This window comes from Arachis ipaensis, chromosome B10 (genome assembly GCF_000816755.2).
Source record: "Arachis ipaensis cultivar K30076 chromosome B10, Araip1.1, whole genome shotgun sequence".
NCBI classification, from domain to species: domain Eukaryota; kingdom Viridiplantae; phylum Streptophyta; class Magnoliopsida; order Fabales; family Fabaceae; genus Arachis; species Arachis ipaensis.
In genome coordinates this window covers 117251724-117259107 of record NC_029794.2, presented here as the reverse complement: position 1 = coordinate 117259107, position 7384 = coordinate 117251724, and the positions used below count along the sequence as shown (strand labels likewise).

The window sequence follows — 7384 nt, the reverse complement described above, 5'->3', positions numbered from 1 at the left end:
TTTTAAAAATAAGTAGTATGACATTATTGTAAAAAAAAATTTAGCTGTTATAATTATAGATGCCTTTTATGTTAATTATTATTTTTTAACTTTTTAAATATACTATGATCATATAAATATGAATTTATGATGATTAAAAAATAAAGAAGTTGATATATTTGGTATGAACATAAGTGCTTTTGCTTCAGTTACATACTTAATTGTATTGTTCTCTTCCTCTCCTCTCCACCTCCAGTTGTCAATTTCTTTTCATCATGCAGGTGCAAAAATTACTTAGTTATGGTTGAGTTTTTTTATTACTATTATTTAATGTTCATCAACGTGATTTATAAGAAATGCGTTTTTTTCTCAAAAATATTTTTGAATGAAAAAACTTACATTGCTTGAATAACCTTTATATTATCATTTATAGACCCAACATTCATTATCATATATATATAACATTTGAGGCATAAACTGAGGCCCGAAAGCCAGAGCACCCAACGGAATCCAATTTCACAAAATCTCGTTATGCCACAACAACCTCTCAACTCAAGTTCCCAAAGTCATCCGCAGCTAGTACAAATCAGACACTATACTCCTTTAACCATAGCATGTGTCACCATAAGATAAAATCTCTATATATCTTTATATATTTACATCTTTATAGTAGAGCAACCCATAAGATTTTTGAAAATGTGTTAGGGTTTCTGAACCTGTGTTTGCTTGCAAGGATCATACTATACGCTAATGAAGCTTGAGTAACAAAACAGTAAGTACCATAATTTTCTCTAAAGCTTCATGGTGAGATGAAGGGTAAACATGTCCAATGCCAACTTGTAAAGAAGTTATATATGTACATCAACGCCTTCTAAACTGGTTAACATTATATTCTCCTCCCAAAATAATATCACATCAAGATATTTAAATCCCCACATCACAAAAAAGTGATTGTTAAGAGTATTTTTATTAGGAAAATAATGCTAGAAAAGTATACAGTTGAAAAGTTGAACCAAAAGAAAGATAATCCAATGACTAAGATACATAAAGAATCAGGAAAAATCTAAGAAGATTACGAGTGAATTCATCAATAAATATTTAAGTATAAATGAATTTAATTCAAGCATAATTTATAATAGTACCAATAAGACAAGGCTCTATTAGTCTATTCTTTGTTCCGTTGTTCTGTAAGTAGTAGTTTGACTCTTTCTATACTTGTATGCCCTTTTTCTATCGGATGTTCATTTTACTAGGTGTGCAGATAGTTATTCTAATATTAAGATTTAGGTGAATAATTTAGAAGTGTAGTATGTTTTTATTTAATTGATGTTTATGCTAGGGGGACAATGACTTTGGGGAACAATATGAACAACGGGCCTTAATAGTTAGCCCAATTAGATTAATAACATAGGTACACTGATAAACACTCCATTTCTTAAATCCTAATTTTAATTATCTTAATTAATATCATTGTAATCATCCCATCCACTCCCCCTTTCTTTGACCCAACAGTCAAAACCTTTCCCCTTCCCTAATTTTCGAACACCCTTCAGGAAAGGAAACGTTAATCTTCCCTCCCCGCTATTTCGAACGGCATTGACGAAGGAGGACCTTCCCCATTAGCCGCTCCTTTTTTGCTGCTACCCGTAGTTCATCCTACCAATCGTCGTACCGAGCATCCGCCAGCGCCTCTATTGCGAAGACCACCAGCAGCAGAGGAGAATCCCTGGCCCCCTCGAGTGGAAATCGCCCAGAAACCTCCGGCGTTGGCCTTTAACCGCAGTCTCCCTAGGTTGTAGCCGTTGCATGTTCGCCTTGGTTGGAGTCATTAACGGGTGCAACAAGAGAAGTCGTGGGGTGTGTTTCTCTTCCCAGATTGAAGGTCAGAGAACCGATAACCGTATATTGAATGTTTAGATGTTTACAGTAACTTTTATGTTCTGGCTGCTTGGAAGGGTTTTGTTGCTTTCGGAAATTCTTGGGTCTGTTTGACTTATCCTTTTGTTTGTGAACGAAATGTAGTGGGAAGGAATAATGATACGTACATGTTTATGAGCATCCGGGTTTCCGCGTCTTGTATTTTAACGAGTTACTGTATTTGGTTTTGTTTTGCCTTCGGTTATTAGTAAGTCAGCAATTCGTATGAGGCACGTGCTATGAATATGTTGCTTTGTGAGTTGTTTAATGAATATAGATAGGATGGTCAATTTATTCATTAAGCGTATGGTTGAAAATTTTTTCCAGGTGATTGTAACTTGGTTGATGATGTTTAAAATTTTTTTTTTCATTCCAAAACTTAACCTAAGAGGCTGTCAAAATTTAGAAACTGTTAAATACTCTGATTATGAATATTTGATAAAGAAGAGATAGGCTTGAATTGGAATCCTGTTGGTTTATTTTACATAAAAATTGTAAATATAATTTGGGATAAATTTACTTTTTTCTAGTATTAGCTAAAAGTGTATTTTACTTCATCCTCAAATGTCCACTTGCATTTTGATCCATTTGATTGGAATGGATATAAGTAAAAGTACTTTTGGCGTTAAATCTAACCGTGCAAAGACTATATTTACATGTTGATAAGCATATTTGATAACCATCCCAATCAATATTAGGACATATTTTGGTGACTTACGTAATTAGAACTTCAATTTTTAATTGCTATGTTTACAAGGATCTTGTTTAACATTTAATTTTTTTTTAAACTGGCTATGTACTCTCACTCCAATCGACTGTGGGGGTGTTATGCTGTTGATTTTGATATGTTTATTTTTTTTAAATTATAGCACGAATAGTAATATCAAATGGTTCATGGTTCCTTGGATTAAGGCAAAGATGTTTGAAATTTGTTGGAGCCTGGCTTGAAATTTTAGTGTTGTTTTCTTTGTCTGTTTCTGGTTCATATGATGGACATTAATTTCTATAAATAACAGGTGTTTAATTTTGTAAGAAATGATGGATTGAGAAAATGTGACATGATCTACATCATTTAGGTAGTACTTGCTGATGTTGCTAAAGCTGGTCAATATTAGGACTTGTTTTGGTGATTTGGGTACTTAGAAGTTCAATTTTTTAAAGTAGCTACGTTTGCAAGGACCTTTTGTAACTTGAATTTTTTTAAAACTGCCTATGTACTCTTACTGCACACGACTGTGGGTGTTATGCCTTTGTACTCTTATTGCCTATGTACTCTCACTACATTGTAATTCTCATTTTATTTATTAATCCATGGGTAAAAATTTTTCCCAAGTGTTTGCAAGTTGGTTGACAAAATTAATTTTTTTTTTCATTCCAAAACCTAACCTAAGAGGCTGTCAAAATTTAGAAACTGTTAAATACTCTGATTATGAATATTTGATAAAGAAGAGATAGGCTTGAATTGGAATCCTGTTGGTTTATTTTACATAAAAATTGTAAGTATAATTTGGGATAAATTTACTTTTTTTTAGTATTAGCTAAAAGTGTATTTTACTTCATCCTCAAATGTCCACTTGCATTTTGATCCATTTGATTGGAATGGATATAAGTAAAAGTACTTTTGGTGTTGAATCTAACCGTGCAAATACTATATTTACATGTTGATCAGCATATTTGATAACCATCCCAATTAATATTAGGACTTGTTTTGGTGACTTACGTAATTAGAACTTCAATTTTTAATTGCTATGCTTACAAGGATCTTGTTTAATATTTAATTTTTTTTTTAAACTAGCTATGTACTCTTACTCCAATCAACTGTGGGGTGTTATGCTGTTGATTTTGATATGTTTTTTTTTTTTAAAATTATAGCATGAATAGTAATATCAAATGGTTCATGGTTCCTTGGATTAAGGCAAAGATGTTTGAAATTTGTTGGAGCCTGGCTTGAAATTTTAGTGTTGTTTTCTTTGTCTGTTTCTGGTTCATATGATGGACGTTAATTTCTATAAATAACAGATGTTCAATTTTGTATGAAAGGATGGATTGAAAAAATGTGACATGATCTACATCATTTAGGTAATACTTGTTGATGTTGCGAAAGCTGGTTATATTAAGACTTGTTTTGGTGATTTAGGTACTTAGAAGTTCAATTTTTTAAAGCAGCTACTTGCAAGGACCTTTTGTAACTTGAAATTTTTTAAAACTGCCTATGTACTCTTACTGCACACCACTGTGGGTGTTATGCCTTTGTATTCTTACTGCCTATGTACTCTCATTACATTGTAATTCTCATTTTATTCATTAACCCATGGTTAAAAATTTTTCCCAAGTGTTTGCAAGTTGGTTGACAAAGTTAAAAAATTTTTTTTTCATTCCAAAACCTAATAACAGACAACTCTTAAGTTTTATAAATAAACACCCGAAACCTATAGAAATAACCATACTCTATCCTACTAAGCCGACCATCCGCGATATACCACTAAGACACCATTCGTAATACACACTAAAAAAAACAATTCGCAATTCAAAGGCAAAAATCATACTGGCACAATTAGAAATAACCATCCACAAACCTAAGCCAGTGAACATCCATATTATAACTATTGTAAGTAATAACATGCAATTTTGTATCCACACTAAAAGTAACCATCTACTCACCTAATAACGCGAACATCCACATTATAAATCCTGTAACTAATCACTAGCCATTCGTAATCAACATTAAAAGTAACCATCCAGTAATATATTGAGGTGAACATCCACATTATAACTCGTGAATAATAACATTCCATCCGTGATACACACTAAATAACCATCCAGAAACAAATAGAAATAACTATATGCAAACCTACTAAACCGAACATCCGCTTTATTTATCTTAGTTACTAAGACACTCGTATATAAAAAAAATAACCATGCACAAGCCTAAGGAATCGAACATCCATACTATATGACATTTAAATAATCAAAAACAAATAGCTAATCCGATAAGAAGTAACCATCCAAACACCAAAAAAATAACAATCAATAACCATAGTAAAGCGAACATCCTAGACATGCCACTCGAAGTTAAAAGCACACAACATCCCAAATTTATTAAATGGTTAAAATACAGATTATACGACATGTATTTATGCAGACAGTATTCTACAACCAGTCAATCGACATCCAGAAAAGTATAAACAGGCCAGATACTTGAGTAGCATCAAGATAATGCGATGAAAATACCAATTTCATAATTTTCTTATCATAGAAAACCTAAACAAAGAAAATGACCATAAAACATACATATTGAGTTGTATGACCTAACAAAAGGGACCTCTAATATAACATAATGGATGCAATATCGTAAACAATCTAGGTATTGTCAAAGGAGTTTAAGAGCGACATGAATCTACCAAGTCCTTGCTTAGCAATCTGCTGAGCGGAAGCCTCCGAAGCTTGATTTACAGCAGATTCTACACAATTATCCTGAAACAAACAAGCTCAATCAAAACCAACCCACTATCGACGTAACCAACCCAGTAATTTCCGTACATTCTATGGCCTACAATCAAACATACACAAAGTAAGTAGATACTATAATAAAATATCAACTAAATAGAATTTATTAATACTATATCCAAAAATATGATATTAAAATTTATTAATATGCATGAATTAATCTAAAGTGGCACCTAATGAGTTAGTATTGTGTTAACTATTATTTATATACAGAATGCATAAATCCACCGCATATCAGGTATCACTACACAAACTAAAATAGAGTCTTCTACTACCATGTAAACAGTCTCGTTATTAGCTCCTATAATTTTCTTCCATATTTATCCAAACTTGTTAGTGCACTGTGCATGCATGGTTTGATAGCATACAGATGGGGATTGTAACAATTTTAGTCGCAACCATGTGCAAAATTTTCATATTTAACACTATACATATATTCAAAACATGTCAGGGTGACCTATTAAAGAGGTATTGTAACACTTCATCATATCTAGTAAATAAATTTCTAACTTCATCTTCTTTAGAACTTTTCACATGATTCATTGAAACTAGTTATAAAAACTTAGCAAGAACCCAATCTGTAACTAGTAAGTAGTAACAACTAACTAGTACATTGTATTATAACATTTCACCATTCTAAAAATGTAATTTTTTTCTCTTTTTAGGTAGAAAAAATTCAAACTAATCCTTTCACCCGATCATCCACTTATATATTACACTTTAACTAATAACCACATGAATGAACAAGAACACCATCCAAATTATTCCGTTTGTAACAAAATATCATAATGGATTAAGAATGTTGAGCTTTTAATAACTATCTAATTTATATGAAAATAAACATACGTCTAAAAGAAACAAGATACATTGTTTACCTTGTCCAACTCTTCACTTTCTCCGTCGAACGAATCACCGGTAAAAGAAACTGGCACGAGACAACTCGGTTCAACGGAATTGTGCTCCATTAAAATTGGTTGTGATAGGTGGAGACCTTGGGCTGCAGGGACTGCAATGGTGGAGGCCTTGGGCTGCAGGGGCTGCATAGGACGTGATCACGGTGACCTACGTCGGGCTGCACGGTGCACGGGTTGACGGGTGTAGTGAAAAAAAAAATTTCTCCACTTGGGGGCTGCCGGACGTTGGAACAGGGAGGGAGGGCTGCGTGGGTGGGCTGGGAACCAAGAGATAGGGGATATGGAAAGGATAAGAAACGTGTGCTAGTTCCCAAGTTGGTATAATTAAATGGTTATTAGTATAATTAAATCCATTTTGACTTATCCTTTTAAATTTTGAAAAATGGTTATTAGTATAATTAAATTAATTATATCATTAATTAAATTTATGAATAATTTACATTTGTAACCCCATTGTTCATATTGTTCACTAGAATTATTGTTCTCCTATACTTTTCCTTTTAGTAATTAAATTTAATTAAGTTGATCCGTTAATTTATTATTCAAAATCATTCCAACAAGAATTACTTGCTCAATGTATACGTGAATCGGTAAATGGCGCATATAAATTTTTAACTTTTGTAACTTCTTCCTCATCTCAACATCTCCGACTACATTCACTATTTTTTTTTTTGGAAACTCAAGTGCAGTCAACTTCACCTAAAGTCAATTGCACCTGAGTTTTCACCTTTTTTTTTTCTTGCAATATGTTCATTATTTTCTGATTTTTCTTTGTGTGGCTGCTTCTTATGTCAATAACACTGGGTTCGGAAGAGGTTTGTAGACCAAATTGAATGAAGTGAATATATAGTGATTTTAATTAGTGTATTAGTGTCTATTGCAAAGAGATAGATACAATAATTGTACCTAGAAGACCTTCCAATTGTATATGAACAAATTAGTAGGAAAAAAAAATTCAGTGTTTATGTTGAAGAAAGTTCTATGTTTATTGTTACGAAATTTTTGTATTTGCTTCCTCTGTTTTCTTCTAAAAATATTGTATATTTACTTTAAAAAAATTTTGAGCC

At 32.4% G+C, this 7384-nt stretch overlaps 1 long non-coding RNA gene across 1 annotated transcript in view; it reads left to right on the top strand.

The window, feature by feature from the left end:
• LOC110267391 overlaps nucleotides 5729-7384 on the top strand; it is a 17263-nt gene continuing 15607 nt past the window's right edge. The window contains exon 1 of the long non-coding RNA XR_002354947.1: nucleotides 5729-5739. This is a non-coding gene — a long non-coding RNA (uncharacterized LOC110267391). The remainder of the gene's footprint in view (nucleotides 5740-7384) is intronic.